Raw genomic sequence first — 23501 nt, forward strand, 5'->3', positions numbered from 1 at the left:
CATCAGCATGACGCAACAGGAACCGAGATTCGTTGGACCAGGCGATGTTTTCCCACTCCTCTATTGTCCAGCGTTGGTGATCGCTTGTCCACTGGAGCTGCTTCTTCTTGTTTTTAGCTGATAGGAGTGAATCCCGGTGTGGTCGTCTGCTGCAATAGCCCATCCGTGACAAGGATCAACAAGTTGTGTGTTCTGAGATGCCATTCTGCTTACCACTGTTGTACTACTCCGTTATTTGTCTGTTTGTGGCCCGCCTGTTAGCTTAATACGAGTCTTGCCAGTCTCCTTTGACCTCTCTCATTAACAAGCTGTTTTTGCCCACAGAACTGCCGCTGACTGGATGGTGTTTGTCGCATATGGAATCATGTACTAACCAAAAAAGGGTTATAAACAAATCAATACGTTTTATATTTGAGATTCTTCAAAGTAGCCACCCTTTGCCTTTGATGTCAGCTTTGCACACTCTTGGCATTCTCTCAACCAGCTTCTCCTGTAATGGTTTTCCAACAGTCTTGAAGGAGTTCCCACATATGTGCTCGTCTGAGGAGGAGAACGACATTGACAACCTTTACATTGACATCATGGGAAAATCAAAAGAAATCATCCAAGACATCCGAAAAAAATGGTAGACAAGTCTGGTTCTTCCATGGGAGCAATTTCCAAACGCCTGAAGGTACCACGTTCATCTGTACAAACAATAGTACGCATTACTAAGTATAAAGACCATGGGGCCACGCAGCCGCCATACCGCTCAGGAAGGAGACGCGTTCTGTCTCCTAGAGATGAACGTACTTTGGTGTGAAAAGTGCAAATCAATCCCAGAACACCAGCAAAGGACCTTGTAAAGATGCTGGAGGAAACAGGTACAAAAGTATCTATATCCACAGTAAAACGAGTCCTATATCGACATAACCTGAAAGGCCGCTTAGCAAGGAAAAAGCACTGACCCCTAGCATACTTCAAAAGTTGTGGCAAAATGGCTTAAGGACAACAAAGTTAAGGTATTGGAGTGGCCATCACAAAGCCCTGACCTCAACCCTATAGATAATTTGTGGGCAGAACTGAAAAAGTGTGTGCGAGCAAGGAGGCCTACAAACCTGACTCAGTTACACCAGCTCTGTCAGGAGGAATGGGCCAAAATTCACTTAACTTATTGTGGGAAGTTTGTGGAAGGCTACCCGAAACGTTTGACCCAAGTTAAACAATTTAAAGGCAATGCTACCAAATACTAATTGAGTGTATGTAAACTTCTGACCCACTGGGAATGTGATGAAAGAAATAAAAGCTGAAATAAATAATTCTCTCTACTATTATTCTGACATTTCACATTCTTAAAATGAAGTGGTGATCCTAACTGACCTAAGACAAGGAATTGTTACTAGGATTATATGCCAGGAATTGTGAAAAATTTAGTTTAAATGTATATGTCTCAAGTGTATGTAAACTTCCGACTTCAACTGTATATGCTGTTAACTGCTTACTTATGAATAAACATCATGTTTGGCAAGAGTTATTAGGGGTGGTGAGTAAAATGATCAAATTACTTTACAGATCTACTGACAGCTATCCCTAGGAACCAGAGGGACAAAACATTCACATTTTTGTTCTTAATTAACTTAAAATAGGTTTTAATAATTATTTACAGGAACGTTACAAACTGTACAATACAAACAACACAGGAGCAGGAAGCAAAACAAATAGGAAGGTTACAGTATGTGTATGTTATGGTCAAACGTTTAACGTGATGTCTTGCGTGACATCAGCACTTAGCACGCTGTTGTGTGACAACCACCACTTCATGACCCCCTTTGCTGATGAACATAATTTTGCTGTCTGTGATGTTCAGTTATGCTGTTGCTCCGACAACATCACGCCACTTTAACTCAGTATTCTTCTCGATCCTGTTTGTTATCGTCCACCGTGTTCGGTTCTTCATACCAACGTTCGATCAGTCAAGAGGGCTCCATATCTACCAAGACATGCAACCAGACATAGCAGGTTGGCTTTAGTTATTTGTTCTCTGGACACCGTCAAAACTAATGAAAATGCAGAGTTTAACTACATATATTGCTTGACATAATTTGGACTGATTGCTCAGTGGACCATTTGGCTTCTGTGTATTGGATTGTATAACAGCACAAATGATTAAGTTATTTGGTTTACTATATGTTTAGATATTTCAGGCGTCATTCGTAGTAACAATTATAGTTCAATGATAGTTTATTTAGGGCATAGATATTGTTGTGGCTGTATGTACCTTGTTGTAGTGAGCCATGCCCTTGACCTTGAGTGAGATTGTTGTTCACAGTAGGATGTGTATGAGGTAGATGCACATGGTGAGAAGGTCTTGGAGTGAAGTTTGGAAAAGATTGTTCTTCTACTGCCACCAGATCCAGTATTTCTGGAGGGGAGATGAAAAGCTTGATGATCAAACACAAGTCTGGTACAGCATAATATCTTCTCATATAAACTCTGTTAACTACATTTAAGAAGAATGCACAGGAAATAGTGCAGACATTGGGCAAAAAAACACATTTTTTTTGGTCGATCATGCTTGATCAAATGCTCCACATTTACCATGACATACGTCTGCTTTAGTTATTTGTACTGCAGTCTGGGCAGCTCCAACACCTGAAGATGAAAAGCATAGCTAAATACACTCAGTTTATTAGGTACACCCATCTAGTACCGGGTCAGACCCCCTTTGCCTCCAAAACAGCCTGAATTCTTCGGGGCATGGATTATACAAGATGTTGGAAACGTTGTTGCTCAATTGGTATCAAAGGCCCTAACGTGTGCAGGAAAACATTCCCCACACCAGTACACCACCACCACCAGCCTGTACCAGGCAGGATGGGTCCATGGACTCATGCTGCTTATGCCAAATCCGGACTGTCATCAGCATGACGCAACAGGAACCGAGATTCGTTGGACCAGGCGATGTTTTCCCACTCCTCTATTGTCCAGCGTTGGTGATCGCTTGTCCACTGGAGCTGCTTCTTCTTGTTTTTAGCTGATAGGAGTGAATCCCGGTGTGGTCGTCTGCTGCAATAGCCCATCCGTGACAAGGATCAACAAGTTGTGTGTTCTGAGATGCCATTCTGCTTACCACTGTTGTACTACTCCGTTATTTGTCTGTTTGTGGCCCGCCTGTTAGCTTAATACGAGTCTTGCCAGTCTCCTTTGACCTCTCTCATTAACAAGCTGTTTTTGCCCACAGAACTGCCGCTGACTGGATGGTGTTTGTCGCATATGGAATCATGTACTAACCAAAAAAGGGTTATAAACAAATCAATACGTTTTATATTTGAGATTCTTCAAAGTAGCCACCCTTTGCCTTTGATGTCAGCTTTGCACACTCTTGGCATTCTCTCAACCAGCTTCTCCTGTAATGGTTTTCCAACAGTCTTGAAGGAGTTCCCACATATGCTGAGCACTTGTTGGCTGACTCTGCGGTCCAACTCATCCCAAACCATCTCAATTGGGTTGAGGTCAGTTGATTGTGGAGGCCAGGTCATCTGATGCAGCACTCCATCACTCTCCTTCTTGGTCGAATAGCCCTTACACAGCCTGGAGGTGTGTTGGGCCATTGTCCTGTTGAAAAACAAATGATAGTCCCACTAAGCCCAAACCAGATGGGAGGACGTATTGCTGCAAAATGCTGTGGTAGCCATGCTGGTTAGGTATGCCTTGAATTCTAAATAAATCATACAGTGTCACCAGCAAAGCACCCTCACACCATAACACCCCCTCCTCCTTGCTTCTCAGTGGGAACCACACATGCGGAGATCATCCGTTCACCTACTCTGCGTCTCACAAAGACACGGCGGTTGGAACCAAAAATCTCAAATTTGGACTCATCAGACCAAAGGACAGATTTCCATTTCCACCGGTCTGATGTCCATTGCTCGTGCTTCTTGGCCCAAGCAAGTCTGTTCTTCTTATTGGTGTCCTTTAGTAGTGGTTTCTTTGCGGCAATTCGACCACGAAGGCCTGATTCACGCAGTCTCCTCTGAACTGTTGATGTTGAGATGTGTCTGTCACTTGAACTCTGTGAAGCATATATTTTGGCTGCAATTTCTGAGGCTGGTAACTCTAATGAACTTATCCTCTGCAGCAGAACTATCTCTGGGTCTTCCTTTCTTGTGGCGGTCCTCATGAGAGCCAGTTTCATCATAGCTATTGATGGTTTTTGTGACTCCACTCTAAGGAACTTTTAAAGTTGTTGAAATTTTCGAGTTTGACTGACCTTCATGTCTTAAAGTAATGATGGACTGTTGTTTCTCTTTGCTTATTTGAACTGTTCTTGCCATAATATGGATTTGGTCTTTTACCAAATAGGGCTATCTTCTGTATACCACCCCTACCTTGTCACAACACAACTGATTGTCTCAAATGCATTAAGAAGGAAAGAAATTCCACAAATTAACTTTTAACAAGACACACCTGTTAATTGAAATTAATTCCAGGTGACTACCTCATGAACCAGGTGACTACCAGCAACCTACACTCAAACTGGACAGTTTTATCTCAATCTCTTCATTCAAAGACTCAATCATAGACACGCTTACTGACAGTTGTGGCTGCTTTGTGTGATGTATTGTTGTCTCTACCTTCTTTCCCTTGTGCTGTTGTCTGTGCCCAATAATGTTTGTACCATGTTTTGTGCTGCTACCATGTTGTGTTGCTACCATGCTGTGTTCTCATGTGTTGCTGCCTTGCTATGTTGTTGTCTTAGGTCCCTATTTATGTAGTGTTGTGTTGTCTCTCTTGTCATTATGTGTGTTTTGTCCTATATTTATATTTTATTTATTTTTTATTTTTAATCCCAGCACCCGTCCCCACAGGAGGCGTTTTTCCCTTTCGTAGGCCGTCATTGTATATAAGAATTTGTTCTTAACTGACTTGCCTAGTAAAATAAAGGTTCAATTAAATAAATAAAAAATGCCGGTTGAGAGAATGCCAAGAGTGTGTAAAGCTGTCATCATGGCAAAGGGTGGCTGCTTTGAAGAACCTCAAATCTCAAATATATTTTGATATGTTTAACTCTTTTTTGGTTACTACATGATTCCATGTGTTATTCATAGTTTTGATGTCTTCACTACTATTCTACAGTGTAGAACATAGTAAAATAAAGAAAAACCGTTGAATGAGTAGGTGTGTCCAAACTTGACTGGTACTGTATATTGCGTCACATAATTCTGACAAAGATTGTTAAGTACACAGCTATTCTTGTGGCTGTACTGTATGTGCTTATTGAAGTTCCCATGCCCCATACCTTGAGTGAGGTAGTTGTTCACACTAGGATATATATGAGTTAGATGCACATGGTCAGATCGTCTTGGAGTGAAGTTTGGAAAAGATTGTTCATTTACTGCCACCAGATCCAACATTTCTCCTGAATATGAGGGAAGATCAAATCTCAATGATCAAGCAGAAACCTTCTCATGAATTAAATTAGAGGAATATCATAGTAATTTGTATCATGAATTAGATTAGAGGAATATCATAGTAATTTGTATCATGAATTAGATTAGAGGAATATCATGGTAATTTGTATCATGAATTAGATTAGAGGAATATCATAGTAATTTGTATCATGAATTAGATTAGAGGAATATCATAGTAATTTGTATCATAGATTCCAAGAACACAGGATGAGATGTTACTATCCTTTGTGCAAGCACTTCCAAGAGTTCATGAACAGTGAGACTGGTGAAATTTGGGGAGCACATCGTCAGTAGTGTACCTTTGGTTCCTAGGGTGTTTCGGCCTTTCACACTATACACCCTCCCCAAAGGCGGCCAGCGACAGGGTGATCAATCCTACGCTTGCGTCCCATTCCCAATTAGTCATAGGAGTTGCGTTGTTGTTGATAGCCAACATCCCATGGGACTATGCATGGCAGGGGCGTCTTCCTCCCTGAGTCAAGCATTGTTGACCGCATACCTCCTGGCCCTCTCACTTCGGGGCCCAGCTGGGGTCTTTCCTCTTCATCCAGAGCCATTGACTGCTGCCTTCTGCCGCCTCTGATACAGCTTTGGTTGCCGAACGCTGGCTCTGGCCCTTAATTCCCAGGTCTCTAAGCAGTCTGGTTGTAGATGTCGCCACAAAACCTCTGCAGCCCACCTCCACTGGTCGGACTTCTGTGTTCCAGCCATGATGCCGTGCTTCGGCAGCTAGATTGGCATAGCGCAGATGTTTCCGCTCATAAGCCTCATCTACTGAGTCCTCCCAGGGTACTGTGAGCTCAATGATGAAGACCTTCTTGAGCGAATGGGACCAGAGCACCATGTCAGGTCTTAGGGTGGTGGTTGCGATCTCCGGAGGAAACACAAGTTGCCGGCCAATGTCAGCTAGCATTTTCCAGTCGCGGGCCAAGCGCAGCTGGTCTCGCTCTAATGGTGTAGAGCCGCTCTTCGGTGGTTTAGCCCCTTCGCGGACAAAGGTCGTCCGTAAGGGGTGTGATGCTGCTGGGGGTGGTAGGGAGTTGGTGGCAGCTCGCTTGTCCTCCAGGGCGGACGCAAGGTTTTTAAGGACTTGGTTGTGACGCCAAGTGTAGCGTCCTTGGGTGAGGCTTGTTTTACACCCTGTGAGAATGTGCCTGAGGTTGGCTGGCATGGAACAGAGGGCACAGTCCGGATCTTCACCATACCATTGGTGAAGATTAACTGGTGTTGGAAGGACGTCATATGTTGCTCTGATGGAAAAGCTCAACCGCCTCGCTTCCATGGCCCACAGATCCTTCCAGCTGATCTTCCTCTTCTCCACACTGTCCCATCGAGTCCACTGTCCCTGTTTGGCAAGAGAGACTGCCTTGGCCCACCTTGCAGCCTCCTCCTGATGGCGTACTTCCTGCACTACCATCTTCCGCCGCTCTGGTGCAGTGGCCTTACTCCAAGCAGCACGGCTAGTTAGCCCAAGGCCTCCTCTCCCTTGCTGAACATGACCCACAATGTCAGCATGTCTGAGGGCTGCTGTTGCCTCCTGGACTGCTTTTCCTGGCCTCCATTTGCGCCCAGTTGCCAAGGTCGGCGCGTTGTTGCTCACCACTGGGTCTCGAGATTCATTCAGTGTCATCTGGAGCCTGGTTTTTGCACACTTGAATTCCTCTGTTAGACTGGTGAGGGGCAGCTTGAGGACACCATCTCCATAGAGGCCTATGGTGGTAAGGCATCGTGGAACTCCGAGCCACTTCTTTAAGTAGCCTGTGACTCCTCTTTCCATCTTCTCCACTGTTGAGATTGGAACCTCATACACTGCTAGGGGCCACAACACCCGGGGTAGGAGACCAAACTGCAGACACCAGGCCTTTAACTTTCCAGGTAGCTGGGTGTTGTCGATGGACTGTAGGCTACTACTGATGTCTTTGCGCAGCTGTTGCACCTGGTCTTTGTCCTTCAGGCTTGCATCATACCACCTTCCAAGGCTTTTTACCGGCTGCTCAGACACTGTTGGGATTTGGTCATCTCCGATGAAGAATTTCAGGTCAGAGAGTACTCCCTTCACAATCGAGATGCTGCGTGACTTGGATGGTTTAATCTTCATACGGGCCCAGCTGATGTTCTCCTCGAGTTTTCTGAGCAGTCTCCTGGTGCATGGGACAGTGGTGGTCAATGTTGTAATGTCGTCCATGTAGGCTCTGAGTGGAGGGAGGCGGAAACCAGAGTCGACTCGCTGTCCACCAGCAACCCATTTTGAGGATCTGATGATAACCTCCATTGCCATTATGAATGCCAACGGAGAAATGGTACATCCCGCCATTATACCTACATTCAGGCACTGCCATGAGGTGGTGAACTCTGAGGTGGTGAAGCAGAACTGCAGATCCTTGAAGTACGACTTCACCAGCGTTGTGATGGTGTCCGGTATGTGGAAAAATCTGAAGGCAGACCACAGGAGTTCATGGGGCACAGAGCCAAATGCATTGGCGAGGTCGAGGAAGACTACGTGGAGGTCCCTTTTCTCCACCTTGGCCATTTGGATCTGGTGCCAGATCATGCTGGAGTGTTCCAAGCAGCCAGAGAACCCTGATATTCCTGCCTTCTGTACAGATGTATCGACGTACGCATTCCTTTGCAGGTACTCGGACATCCTCTGGGCAATGACCCTAAAGAAGATTTTACCCTCGACATTCAGTAAGGAGATTGGGCGGAATTGGCTGATGTTCACTGCATCCTTCTCCTTAGGGATCAGGACCCCGCCTGCCCTACGCCACACTTTGGGTATTATCTTCTTCTGCCAAGCTGTTCTCATAAGCCTCCAGAGGACCCTCAGGACGTCTGGTGCGTTCTTATACACTTTGTACGGGACTCCATTTGGCCCCGGGGCTGATGCTGTTCTTGCCCGTCGAACTGTGTTTTCCACCTCTTTCCATGTCGGAGGGCTGGTCTCAATATGATGTTCCGGGGGTTCAATGGGTGGGATATCTGATGGGATGGCCAGATGTTCATGTCGCTTTGAGTCAAAGTTTGTTGTTATCAGGTGCTCCTCTAGGTCTTTCTTTGTTGTTTTTAGAGCTCCACTTTTTTCCTTCGTGAAGAGACTTTTAAGGAACTTGAAGGGATCTTTATAGAATCGAGTTCTAGTTTGTTCTTTCTTCCTTCTGCGTTTCCGTAGGTTCTCTGCTCTATGGAGGGATGCCAACCGGGTTTTAATGTCAGCCTGAAGTGCCTCTATGCCCTCCTTTTCCACTTCCGAGGCCTTCTTCCACTGTTTCTTAAGCTGTCTCCTTTCTTGAACGAGGCGCTTGATTTCTTGTTGCCTCCTGGAAACTGGTGGGGTTGGAACCTTTGTCCCGCCTTTTGCCTCTTGCACTCCAAAGCTTTCTGCCCCGTACTCATAGATGATGTCCCCCATCCTCTCCAACTTCTTCTCCACTGTGCCTCGAAGTTTCTCGAGGGTCAAGGTAAGGTCAGTATTCACTGCTTCCCACAACTTCTTGTCACTGGCGCCAGGCCACTTCACATACGGTCTGTGCCCTGGTAGTCTCCTCTCGACTGCAGGTCTGGGAGGCTGGGTGAGTTCCACTCCTGTTGTTGGTTCCACCTCAGTTGTTACTTCGGTGCTTGAGTTTATGTCCTCCATGACAGTGGTACTGATGCACTGCAAACTATGGTTTGCGTCCAGTTGCTGTGCTTCATTCGACTGATTTGATCGCTTTCGCAGAAAGTGATCAATGCGAGGCCTCTGTCTCTCTTTACCCAGACACCCCTTCTTCCCCTGGTGGATCCTCAACCCATGGTGTGATGTAACTTTCCTCCAACCACAGACACATACCTGCATCTGTTTGTGGCCTGCTGTTGCAGCGGAACTTGTGACAGTTGCTGTGGTGATCTCTTGTGCTGTGCTCTCATTACTCGTAGTCGTTTCCGGTCCAGTCGTTACCATGTTGTCAGCCGATGAGTCATCTTCCGCCCCCGCTCTCGCAGACTCTAGGGGTATTCTCGTATGTTGACTTTCTGTAGCTAAAAGCGGGTGTTTCCAACATACTGCGAAGTATGGGAAACTACAGAAATGGGAAGCTACCCCATGACTGCCCCAGTGGGGTCTATTCCCTCCTGTCAGCCGTCTCTCCGTGCCGCCACAAGGACTTTCCCCTGTTGTCAGCTGATCTTTCTCAGCAGTCACTGGACTAGTCCAGATATTCAGATTCCAAGAACACAGGATGAGATGTTACTATCCTTTGTGCAAGCACTTCCAAGAGTTCATGAACAGTGAGACTGGTGAAATTTGGGGAGCACATCGTCAGTAGTGTACCTTTGGTTCCTAGGGTGTTTCGGCCTTTCACACTATACACCCTCCCCAAAGGCGGCCAGCGACAGGGTGATCAATCCTACGCTTGCGTCCCATTCCCAATTAGTCATAGGAGTTGCGTTGTTGTTGATAGCCAACATCCCATGGGACTATGCATGGCAGGGGCGTCTTCCTCCCTGAGTCAAGCATTGTTGACCGCATACCTCCTGGCCCTCTCACTTCGGGGCCCAGCTGGGGTCTTTCCTCTTCATCCAGAGCCATTGACTGCTGCCTTCTGCCGCCTCTGATACAGCTTTGGTTGCCGAACGCTGGCTCTGGCCCTTAATTCCCAGGTCTCTAAGCAGTCTGGTTGTAGATGTCGCCACAAAACCTCTGCAGCCCACCTCCACTGGTCGGACTTCTGTGTTCCAGCCATGATGCCGTGCTTCGGCAGCTAGATTGGCATAGCGCAGATGTTTCCGCTCATAAGCCTCATCTACTGAGTCCTCCCAGGGTACTGTGAGCTCAATGATGAAGACCTTCTTGAGCGAATGGGACCAGAGCACCATGTCAGGTCTTAGGGTGGTGGTTGCGATCTCCGGAGGAAACACAAGTTGCCGGCCAATGTCAGCTAGCATTTTCCAGTCGCGGGCCAAGCGCAGCTGGTCTCGCTCTAATGGTGTAGAGCCGCTCTTCGGTGGTTTAGCCCCTTCGCGGACAAAGGTCGTCCGTAAGGGGTGTGATGCTGCTGGGGGTGGTAGGGAGTTGGTGGCAGCTCGCTTGTCCTCCAGGGCGGACGCAAGGTTTTTAAGGACTTGGTTGTGACGCCAAGTGTAGCGTCCTTGGGTGAGGCTTGTTTTACACCCTGTGAGAATGTGCCTGAGGTTGGCTGGCATGGAACAGAGGGCACAGTCCGGATCTTCACCATACCATTGGTGAAGATTAACTGGTGTTGGAAGGACGTCATATGTTGCTCTGATGGAAAAGCTCAACCGCCTCGCTTCCATGGCCCACAGATCCTTCCAGCTGATCTTCCTCTTCTCCACACTGTCCCATCGAGTCCACTGTCCCTGTTTGGCAAGAGAGACTGCCTTGGCCCACCTTGCAGCCTCCTCCTGATGGCGTACTTCCTGCACTACCATCTTCCGCCGCTCTGGTGCAGTGGCCTTACTCCAAGCAGCACGGCTAGTTAGCCCAAGGCCTCCTCTCCCTTGCTGAACATGACCCACAATGTCAGCATGTCTGAGGGCTGCTGTTGCCTCCTGGACTGCTTTTCCTGGCCTCCATTTGCGCCCAGTTGCCAAGGTCGGCGCGTTGTTGCTCACCACTGGGTCTCGAGATTCATTCAGTGTCATCTGGAGCCTGGTTTTTGCACACTTGAATTCCTCTGTTAGACTGGTGAGGGGCAGCTTGAGGACACCATCTCCATAGAGGCCTATGGTGGTAAGGCATCGTGGAACTCCGAGCCACTTCTTTAAGTAGCCTGTGACTCCTCTTTCCATCTTCTCCACTGTTGAGATTGGAACCTCATACACTGCTAGGGGCCACAACACCCGGGGTAGGAGACCAAACTGCAGACACCAGGCCTTTAACTTTCCAGGTAGCTGGGTGTTGTCGATGGACTGTAGGCTACTACTGATGTCTTTGCGCAGCTGTTGCACCTGGTCTTTGTCCTTCAGGCTTGCATCATACCACCTTCCAAGGCTTTTTACCGGCTGCTCAGACACTGTTGGGATTTGGTCATCTCCGATGAAGAATTTCAGGTCAGAGAGTACTCCCTTCACAATCGAGATGCTGCGTGACTTGGATGGTTTAATCTTCATACGGGCCCAGCTGATGTTCTCCTCGAGTTTTCTGAGCAGTCTCCTGGTGCATGGGACAGTGGTGGTCAATGTTGTAATGTCGTCCATGTAGGCTCTGAGTGGAGGGAGGCGGAAACCAGAGTCGACTCGCTGTCCACCAGCAACCCATTTTGAGGATCTGATGATAACCTCCATTGCCATTATGAATGCCAACGGAGAAATGGTACATCCCGCCATTATACCTACATTCAGGCACTGCCATGAGGTGGTGAACTCTGAGGTGGTGAAGCAGAACTGCAGATCCTTGAAGTACGACTTCACCAGCGTTGTGATGGTGTCCGGTATGTGGAAAAATCTGAAGGCAGACCACAGGAGTTCATGGGGCACAGAGCCAAATGCATTGGCGAGGTCGAGGAAGACTACGTGGAGGTCCCTTTTCTCCACCTTGGCCATTTGGATCTGGTGCCAGATCATGCTGGAGTGTTCCAAGCAGCCAGAGAACCCTGATATTCCTGCCTTCTGTACAGATGTATCGACGTACGCATTCCTTTGCAGGTACTCGGACATCCTCTGGGCAATGACCCTAAAGAAGATTTTACCCTCGACATTCAGTAAGGAGATTGGGCGGAATTGGCTGATGTTCACTGCATCCTTCTCCTTAGGGATCAGGACCCCGCCTGCCCTACGCCACACTTTGGGTATTATCTTCTTCTGCCAAGCTGTTCTCATAAGCCTCCAGAGGACCCTCAGGACGTCTGGTGCGTTCTTATACACTTTGTACGGGACTCCATTTGGCCCCGGGGCTGATGCTGTTCTTGCCCGTCGAACTGTGTTTTCCACCTCTTTCCATGTCGGAGGGCTGGTCTCAATATGATGTTCCGGGGGTTCAATGGGTGGGATATCTGATGGGATGGCCAGATGTTCATGTCGCTTTGAGTCAAAGTTTGTTGTTATCAGGTGCTCCTCTAGGTCTTTCTTTGTTGTTTTTAGAGCTCCACTTTTTTCCTTCGTGAAGAGACTTTTAAGGAACTTGAAGGGATCTTTATAGAATCGAGTTCTAGTTTGTTCTTTCTTCCTTCTGCGTTTCCGTAGGTTCTCTGCTCTACGGAGGGATGCCAACCGGGTTTTAATGTCAGCCTGAAGTGCCTCTATGCCCTCCTTTTCCACTTCCGAGGCCTTCTTCCACTGTTTCTTAAGCTGTCTCCTTTCTTGAACGAGGCGCTTGATTTCTTGTTGCCTCCTGGAAACTGGTGGGGTTGGAACCTTTGTCCCGCCTTTTGCCTCTTGCACTCCAAAGCTTTCTGCCCCGTACTCATAGATGATGTCCCCCATCCTCTCCAACTTCTTCTCCACTGTGCCTCGAAGTTTCTCGAGGGTCAAGGTAAGGTCAGTATTCACTGCTTCCCACAACTTCTTGTCACTGGCGCCAGGCCACTTCACATACGGTCTGTGCCCTGGTAGTCTCCTCTCGACTGCAGGTCTGGGAGGCTGGGTGAGTTCCACTCCTGTTGTTGGTTCCACCTCAGTTGTTACTTCGGTGCTTGAGTTTATGTCCTCCATGACAGTGGTACTGATGCACTGCAAACTATGGTTTGCGTCCAGTTGCTGTGCTTCATTCGACTGATTTGATCGCTTTCGCAGAAAGTGATCAATGCGAGGCCTCTGTCTCTCTTTACCCAGACACCCCTTCTTCCCCTGGTGGATCCTCAACCCATGGTGTGATGTAACTTTCCTCCAACCACAGACACATACCTGCATCTGTTTGTGGCCTGCTGTTGCAGCGGAACTTGTGACAGTTGCTGTGGTGATCTCTTGTGCTGTGCTCTCATTACTCGTAGTCGTTTCCGGTCCAGTCGTTACCATGTTGTCAGCCGATGAGTCATCTTCCGCCCCCGCTCTCGCAGACTCTAGGGGTATTCTCGTATGTTGACTTTCTGTAGCTAAAAGCGGGTGTTTCCAACATACTGCGAAGTATGGGAAACTACAGAAATGGGAAGCTACCCCATGACTGCCCCAGTGGGGTCTATTCCCTCCTGTCAGCCGTCTCTCCGTGCCGCCACAAGGACTTTCCCCTGTTGTCAGCTGATCTTTCTCAGCAGTCACTGGACTAGTCCAGATATTCAGATTCCAAGAACACAGGATGAGATGTTACTATCCTTTGTGCAAGCACTTCCAAGAGTTCATGAACAGTGAGACTGGTGAAATTTGGGGAGCACATCGTCAGTAGTGTACCTATGAATTAGATTAGAGGAATATCATAGTAATTTGTATCATGAATTAGATTAGAGGAATATCATAGTAATTTTTATCATGAATTCATAATGCAGTTCCAGGTGAAGAAATGTGCTTTATAAGAATCCATGTCTTGCCAAATATTGGTTTGATATATGCTACATAACTGTTTCCTGATAAAAATTGGTAAACTCACCATTACTTCCAGACAGACCTCTGTCTGCTTCTGCAAGGTTGTTTGGTCTAAAAAATAAAATAATTACCTTTCATTTCAAAGTGCTTATAAAAGCAGGAAAACATAGTCCTACCTGCTCATCGCTGTTTCCCTCCAAGTTGAACAAACCTCATACATCTTTTAGTTATCTGGTAATTAAAATATAATGTACAGACAACTCACCTGTTATGGCTTAGAAATGGAGTACATCTCCATAAAGGAAAAGACACCTCTTCTGTAACCACGACCGCATTGAAACCAAATTGGTCATCCTCACATTGCAATGAAACCTATAAAAAATAACCATCTTTAGTTAAATATTTAGTTAGTGTCCTGACATTACGGTCATTCAAAGAAAGTATTTTACGAGCTTCTTTCAGTAAGTATATGATAAATCAAAGTAAAACAAACATACCAGTGCATCTCGTGAGTAATGGTAGGTGTCAGTTTCATAAACTACTACATATGAATAGGCCTCTGCATTGTTCACACACTGGGTAGGGTCCTGTAATATGCCACAATGTATCCATAATTATATATAGACAATACCTGGTGTTTTTTAAAAGAAAGATCGAAGGAGTAAATAGCTATGCTTCCAATCTAACAAAAAGGTAGTAATACAACTGACCAATAACATCATAGTATCATTCTGGAGTCTGAAGCGGTTGGTTTCACAGCATATTTCACCACTCACAGTGTTTTTCAACTGTTATATTATAGTCACACTGGGCAAATTAAAATAATTCACGTTCGGCACCACTTCCTACTTTTGCTGTTGTTGTCCTTAAGACATCCTTCTAAAAACAAATATGCCTAGTATATTTTAGTCATTATTGATTGTAATGACTAAACTAATGTTTGCAGTGCACTATACTAAACATAGTCATGTTATTATCAAGCTGCTTATTAGTGGTTTATTCAACTATGTTTTTCCGCCATTACGGTAGATTTAGGTTTGAGAGGATGAGCTCTAGAGGCACCATAATGTACACCTGTGTTCCAATAATGTACAATCTAGTAGGTTAACCTATTCTGCCTAATTTTTCATTAATTTAGTGACCAAAATAAGCATAATACTTCAAAGTCAAAACTTTACCATTTCTTCAAGAACACTCTCATGCGCCATTGTTTTTTGGCGGATGCAAAAGGGTGTCACTATGAAAGTGTCACTGTGACCTACGTCATCAATGCCACTACTGTAGTCTGAACTCCATACTAATTTGTAATTTGTTTCTAAAGCTGAAAAGTGTATATTTATAAATAAAATTTACCTGTTTTGAATTTGGCCATAAGATAAGTGTTCGGTTGAATTAATTATTCAAGAAATGCTGAGGTCACAATTGGTTAGGCTAAGGGTGAAGGTTAGGGTTAGGGCTAGGATTAGTGGGTAGTTAGTAGAAATGTTGTTGACAGTTATTGAACATCTACTGAACGTCTACAAATCATCTACTTGAGACTATCCAAATAAAGTGTTACAAATGCTGAAAATGAAGATGGTATGTAACCACAGTTTCCTTACCGTAGGATAGTGCCCTTGAGTAAAACTCCACTAGTTATTGCATGGATGCCCTTTCAGTTCACACTGACTCAGTTAAACATCATTATTATCTATCCAAATGTTGTTCATGTTCCTTTTCTCCGGTTAAACAAAGCTTGAGATCATGAGCCTGTTGATCAAAAGATTTACAAGACTTCCCTTTCATACTCTGAATCCCGAGGAGTGTCCAAGAATAGATACTTAAGAACAGGAGCAGATACTTACCATGGACGTGGTTACGTAATTAGATTGCTCACTGCAGAATGTATGGGCTTGTTTATACAGTAACTCTTACTTATGGTCAGAAGGCTGGCTTAAATGTATAATTTAGACTGATTGAGAGCATTGTCCACAAGCTACACTGCCTTGTCAAACCATGGCATTCCGCTTGATCATAATGGAAAAGCAGTGGGAAACTTGGTGTCTTTTAGTTTTCATGAACAAAGAATGTAAATAATAGGAATGGGAGACCACCGAGCCTGGTTGTCCCTGACGTTCTTTCGGGCCATTCTCTTTCTTACCACAAGGTGATGATCCTGCACCAGTCATTTTCTGATGGTGCACAAGTTATCTCACCAGTCAGAGACCGGTGAACTACAACTCTCTCTCTCTCCCTCCCTCTCACACATGGGGGCACTTCTCTCAAGGTTCACTTCTCTCTCTCTCGTCTCCTCTCTTCTGTCTCTCTTCTCTCTCTCTTTTATATATATATATATATATATATATATATATATATATATATATATATATAAAATCTACTCCAGTAGGAGCCATAATCCCATTACGATGAGTGCAGTGTAGCCGTCAAGGCAAAACAAAGGCCCCTCAAGGATGAGAGGTTCCTTTTCTTTCCCCCTGAGGCAGCACTGAGACCAAGGGGACCCACACTGACAAGTGGGTCCCTGAGCCCCTCTACCACTTTAACAGACCCTCTGGTACAAAAAAATGCAAATCTGGGGGGCAAGACCGCTTCAGCGTCTTACCAGCTGCAACAGGACGGGAGTGCTGAGAGCCATCCTATACCATCACCAAGAAAAGGCTCCCAACAGATTGAGCACAATAAAAAGGACAATTGCACTTTCAATTTCACTGGGATACCCACTTTCTGATAGACCTCAGTGTGTTGAATGACCCTCTCAGAACACATGATCAATTTATCATTCAGTGACAGACTAAATACCTTTTAGAGAGCATTCTTAAATTAAAAAGTGGCATGTTGTTACTCAATTGTTTACAATGGTTTTTCTCTGTGATCATGAAGTATTGCTCCTGCGCACTGGAACTCATACAACTATTTGTGAGATGCCTGAATCATTCTAGGCCTGTTTAAATGCTGATACAACGGACAAACAACAAAGACAAGCTGCAGGAACCTGACATGTAGTCTAGCCTACTGTCTGCCTCAGGAGAGCACGCACTCACCATGCGTCAACCTATTCAGAAAATAAATGAAATTGCCACTGCAGTTCTCCGTTACTCATGCCAGGGTTACCATGTGTGGTGGCATATAAAATCACATCTAGAGAGTGCAGCGTGGGCTAACAAAGGGAATAAAGGGAGCATCACACAGACTGACGCGTGTGCTTCTGTACACCCCCCGCGGCAGCATCACTGTCTGTGGGCAGACAACTTGCCATCTCTCCATCCATGGCCCCCCGCCCTTACCCTGTGGCTCCCACTCCCTGCCTCCGAGCCCTGGGGAAAGGCCGGACAGACCAGGCACACCCCTGCCCCAGCCTGCAGGCCCCTTTGTGGATCAAAGGATGCAGAGCCTTGGGGTTCCAGTGTATAGAAGTGTGCCAGATTATGCACTAGCCAAACAGATGCCCCCCACTCCCCATTCCTCTCCTCCACCCCCCATCACTCCACATTCCCCTCCTTCACTCCCCATCCCTCCCTACTGTCTCCCCTCACCCCTGCACTCCCCAGCTGCTATGATTTAAATGAGGGCCCCATGAAGAAAGGAGGGCATCTGCCACATGCCCAAGCCTCTCCTCAGAGAAAAGTGCACATTTAAAGCATCGCTCACATGGAGATGTCCTGTAACAAGAAGAAGTCATTTGAAAAAGTAAAGTGGGCTAAAATGAAATGGATGGGTGCATACACTTTTGAATTGGAGCTGAAGCTTTAGGACATGGATGGGATGGCAGCAAAAGACACCTGGGTCATGTCCTCGTCATTACCCACCAAATGAGAGATTAGATATGGAGCTGCATTAGGGCAGCTGAAAAAACTAAACAATTAGAAGATCAAAACCAAGTGTCCTGAAACCATATTTGAAGTGTGTACAGCACTGCACTGAATACTGGATTTGTTAAGTACCTGGAACAATTTCTGTATGAATGGTAATGTTTTGTATCAATTCAGCTGAGAGAGAGGGATGATGTGTTCAATCATTAATAGTCTTTCCCATTGCCATGATCTCATGGTCCTTGCTATCCGGTACCTTTGGACATCCCCACTCCATTGAAGTTGACATTTCAAATGGTTAAGGTAAGAGTTATGGTTAAGATTAGGGTAGGGTTTAGGGTAGGGACGTCCCAAGGAAGCCGGATAGCACTAACAATGATCTCATTATCTCTCCTCTCTTTGATCATGTCTGGTCCATTATGCTTTTCTGCTTTTACAGTCCCTCACAGCAATACAGTCCCGTAATGATGATGAGCATGGCATGGCGTTACAACCTCACCACTGCATTAATGCACCAGCCAGGCAGAGAGTGGCACAGTGGTCTACAATTTTTATCCCAATGGTTGAACTCAACTATCACTCAAGCTTTCTCTATTTCCCCAGAGGTCGTAAATCTCCGGTTAATAGAGAATTTGTAACGCCTTTCGTCGGTGGAAGGAGAGGGGGACCAAAGCGCAGCGTGGTATGTATCCATATTTATTAGAATACTTTTTCAATTACGAACAAAAACAATAAACAGAACGAAAACCAACGAAGCTACAGTCCCGAAACTAGGGAAACACAGAGAAACCAGGAACACACGAACAGGAACAATCACCCACAAAACCCAACACAAAACAGGCTACCTAAATATGGTTCCCAATCAGAGACAATGCAAAACACCTGCCTCTGATTGAGTTCCATATCAGGCCAAATGACAAACCTAAACATAGAAACACAGAACATAGACTGCCCACCCCAACTCACGCCCTGACCAACTAACTAAAGACAAAACAAAGGAAATAAAGGTCAGAACGTGACAGAATTAGACAAACTCTCAGATTCTACAATAGATCAATATTTTATTCAGAGAGTACTCTGGCCCTCAAATGCAGAGCCAGTCTTTATATATATATATATATATATATATATATATACACACACACACACACACACACACACACACACACACACACACACACACACACACACACACACACACACACACACACACACACACACACACACACACACACACACACACACACACACACACACACACGCACGCACACACACACACAAATGAACTCACATCAGTAGAAACTCCACCTCTCTTTAGGTGGGGTGTATTTTTCCACAATACTAACACATAGTTTCTCATTATCTTCTGCAAGCCATTTCTAACAGTTCAGTTGGCCTTGAATGTCTCAACTATACCCAGCTCATATTGCGAAATAGTAACACAATGGCCTAGTCACACACATTATTGAATTATGACTCTTAACACATTTCATACAATTATATAGTTGCAGGGTGGAATACTTTTGTCATTATCTTAAACATACAAACTATTCTATCAGACTGTAGCTCGAACAATATTTGGGTCTCTGATCAGTACGGCATCTACCAATCAGATCAGACCAGTTTAACAGACATTAGAGCCTGGGACCAATCCTAAGAGGAGTGGTTGATAGTGCCTAGAAAAGCCTACCTACCCTCTAATCCAGACTCATAATAAGCCATGAGAAGCAAATGCATCAGAGGAGGCTGGTGGGAGGAGCAATAGGAGGATAGGGCTCATTGTAATGGCTGTAATGGAATCAATGGAATGGTATCAAACATATGGAAACCACATGTTTGACTCTGTTCCATTAATTCCATTCCAGCCATTACAATGAGCCTGTCCTCCTATCGCTCCTCCCACTAGCCTCTTCTGAAATGTGACCTAATGGCCAGCTCTATTGGAGGTCATAGTGTTCAGTGGATGTTGAGTTTCCCCTATACACTTTGATTAGTGTGGAGGGGATCAAAATGATCATCCCACTGTGGCCATACAGATGGATCCATCGTCCCTGTGTTTACAAACACAACATGCTGTATCCTGTGTTTAATGGATGAAACAGTAAGGTTATCTCCAAAACCCTTTTTGTCTTCATTTCTTTAATTTAGGATTAAGCTAATGATATGTTGGCAGTAAATGTGTAATCCCTCTGTAAAGGCTGCTTTCACCTCTGATTAATTAAGATACCTGCCCATTCGCTCTAATTAACACAGCTGCTGCTTAACTAGCTGCATGTATGCAGGCAGGAGAGGGTTCAGTATGTCTCTGTCTCTCTCTACCTCTCTACCTCTCAACCTCTCTCTACCTCTCTCTACCTCTCTACCTCTCAACCTCTCTCTACCTCTCTACCTCTCAATCTCTCTCTACCTCTCTCTATCTCTCAACCTCTCTCTACCTCTCTCTACCTCTCAACCTCTCTCAACCTCTCTCTACCTCTCTCTACCTTTCTACCTCTCAACCTCTCAAAATCTCAGAAAATCTACTTTACCTCATGCCTCATGACCAACCAGCAACAGTGTCCAAGGGTGTTCATTTCCACTTTTGTTTCCATGCATTTTTATCAGTTTCACCTGAGACATACAGCTTGTGTTCATTGTGAAAACACATATAGATACTGTATCTGACTCCTAATACATCATTCACATGTTAAAGACGATCAAAAGTTCCAGAAAGATACATGATGGTAATAAAGCAGGCCATCCATCAAAATACATCAAACATCACAACAAATATCTAACATTTAAAGAACAGGAGTCAATATTTCATTAACAAACAGCAGCATAATAACATGGGTAATAGTATGACGTCAGACATGGCTTGGGGGGAATGAAGATGAATAGGGATTCTGCATTACTCTCTGGTGGTGATTGTTCGGGGCTGGGGGAGGTGCCGGATGGAGGAGACGGTAATGTGCATGTCATGACCCCAGGCCAATCTGATGGATGGGCTCCAGAGCCACAAAGATTTCTTATGGGATTTAATATTAGTCTTGAATGACTGTGTGTGAAACACCCCTTTGTTAATCAGCATGAATCTCACTGTTTTCCTTTAGCTAGTTGTTTTAATGAAAGCCCTACATTTGGCCCAGTATGTGATAAAGAAAAAACAAATGCAAAGGTTGAACATCAACAGACCTCTTTGAACTGATGCGTTGACCCACCATGTGCTTTATTAAGAGGAGAGTTTATCCTAAAGGCCATGTATGCTTCCCAAATGGCACCCTATACAGTGCACTACTTTTGACCATGGACCCTGGTTAAAAGTAATGCACTATAAAGGGAATAGGGTGCCATTTCGGACACATACCATGTTAATCACATGTTATCTCAGCTGTCAGAGAAGTCTTATGTTGCGAAAGAAACGTGGTCAAAACGGCAGGTAAAGAGGCTGACATTCCAACAGTGACCCTGGGCATGGCAGGGAGCTGACCATCACATGTAGGAGCACCTCTCAGTCACACAATACACAGGGTCTCAGGGTGGCACTAGCATTTCATATTTTGATAAGTTCATACATACTAACTTATCTCAGATTAGGAGTGCTGATAGAAGATCAGTTCCCCATAACCATATTTATTATGATCTAAAAAACTAAACTGAGCCTAGACCAGCACTCCTCTGTGATTCTTTGTGAATACAACCCTGATGTTTAGGTCTGAAAATAGTGAGAGTCTCTACTGGAGTCCACCTTCCTGTTTTACTTGTTTGCTTTCAGCTCAACTTCCCGTCAATATCCTGGTATTCTGACATAGGGTATTTCCTGCTGCTGAGGAAGTGAGCTGTGCTTAATAGTCTAATGAGCACTTGAGTTAATGACATATGTCACTTGATGTCACTAATTACCCCCTGAACAAAGCCTGGTAGGGTGTTTGAAGCCCCCTTAATGCCATGCCCTTTAATTCATTTACGATATAAAAGATTGGGGCTGAAGTTCCCTGAGGCACAACTACTACAGTGCAATGTTAATATCATTAGGGATCTGTCCTCTGTCAACCTCCTACGCACACAGACAGTGTAACGTTACTGCAGGCATTGTTATATGGGGACGGTATATCCACAGCGAGCCAACTAAACCTATGGTCTCCCACACAGATGTGTTGTATGTTTATTTTCCCTACAGTATGTGTGTGTGTGGGGGGGGGGGGGGGGGGGGGGGGGGGTTCTCTCTAGCGTATGTTGAATCCTGAGTGCTGGATGGACATCCTCTCCCCGCGGCCAAGGTAGCCCTGAAGATTCTGCGTGAGTCGGTCCAGTGAGAGTTCAGGAAGGTCAACAAGTGAGTGTGGAATGTGTACGTTTCCCACACGGTGATCACCTCCACACACACATAAGCTCTGAGAAAACACGTGTCGGGCCTCTGCCCAGCAGACTGGAATGCCAAGGGGCTGCCCTGGGGCTGCATCCAATGAGCCATAGTTTTTGAGGAGCCATTGGGTTAAATGAAACACAGAGAGAGAGGAGTGAGACAAATGTGAAGAGAGTCTAGAAGGGACTGGTGGATAATGTGTGTTTCTGGAAAGAAGAAATGCGTTCCTTTCGTTTGTGCACAACACACACAAACATACACAGTCCACCCCACGGAGGTTAAGCTACAACTGCAGCCGTAGAGACAAAGAGAGTACCCAATGTGAGTGGCCCTGTTGTTTTCTCTCTACCTCTCACGGCAGAGCGGCTCTGCCACAACACTGTCAGAGCACATCAGTAGAGGAGGGCCTGATCACTCCCACACTCCTGTTCTCCCACAGACAGACTGGTCCCACCAGTCCATTGACCCTCTCTGGGGTTGTGTCCCAAATAGCATTCTATTGTCTTTATAGTGCATTAGTCTTGACCAGGGCCCTGGTCAAAAATAGTGCACTATAAAGGGAATACACATCCCGGGTCTCAGCGCACTCTCTAATACAATATCCCCCTAACACTAATCTGAGGGAAGAATGGTGATGTATTATCTAGGGTGGGGTCTGACAGATTGTATAGGAATAACAGCAAATGGTCACTTGGGGCAATGTAAGAGTTGTGATTTTTTTGGTGAACCTTTATTTAACCAGGTAGGCCAGTTGAGAACAAGTTCTCATTTACAACCACGGCCTGGCCAAGATAAAGCAAAGCAGTGCGACAAAAACAACAACACAGAGTTACACATAAACAAACATACAGTCAATAACACAATAGAAAAATGTATGTACAGTGTGTGCAAATGTAGAAGAGTAGGGAGGTAAGGCAATAAATAGGCCATAGAGGCTAAATAATTACAATTTAGCATCAACACTGGAGTGATAGATGTGCAGATGATGATGTGCAAGTAGAGATACTGAGGGTAAGTAATAATATGGGGATGAGGTAGTTGGGTGTGCTATTTACAGATTGGCTGTGTACAGGTACAGTGATCGGTAAGCTGCTCTGACAGCTGATGCTTAAAGTTAGAGAGGGAGATATAAGATTCCAGTTTTAGTGATTTTTGCAATTCTTTCCAGTCATTGGCAGCAGAGAACTGGAAGGACAGGCGGCCAAAGGAAGTGTTGGCTTTGGGGATGACCAGTGAAATATACCTGCTGGAGCGCGTGCTACGGGTGGGTGTTGCTATGGTGACCAGTGAGCTGAGATAAGGCTGGGCTTTACCTAGCAAAGACTTATAGATTACCTGTAGCCAGTGTGTTTGGCGACGAATATGTAGTGAGGGCCAGCCAACGAGAGCATACAGGTCGTAGTGGTGGGTAGTATATGGGGCTTTGGTGACAAAACGGATTGCACT

At 45.4% G+C, this 23501-nt stretch overlaps 1 long non-coding RNA gene across 1 annotated transcript; it reads right to left on the minus strand.

Moving 5' to 3' along the window:
• Window positions 1-629: 629 nt before the first annotated feature.
• On the minus strand, window positions 630-14192 carry LOC129822211 (uncharacterized). The gene is made up of 4 exons (XR_008754464.1): window positions 14167-14192; window positions 13966-14012; window positions 2258-5398; window positions 630-1969 (listed from the first exon to the last, which is right to left on the minus strand). It is a non-coding gene; the product is annotated as an uncharacterized LOC129822211 (long non-coding RNA).
• Between the last annotated feature and the right edge of the window lie 9309 nt (window positions 14193-23501).

This window comes from Salvelinus fontinalis, chromosome 24, assembly GCF_029448725.1.
Source record: "Salvelinus fontinalis isolate EN_2023a chromosome 24, ASM2944872v1, whole genome shotgun sequence".
Taxonomy (NCBI): Eukaryota; Metazoa; Chordata; class Actinopteri; order Salmoniformes; family Salmonidae; genus Salvelinus; species Salvelinus fontinalis.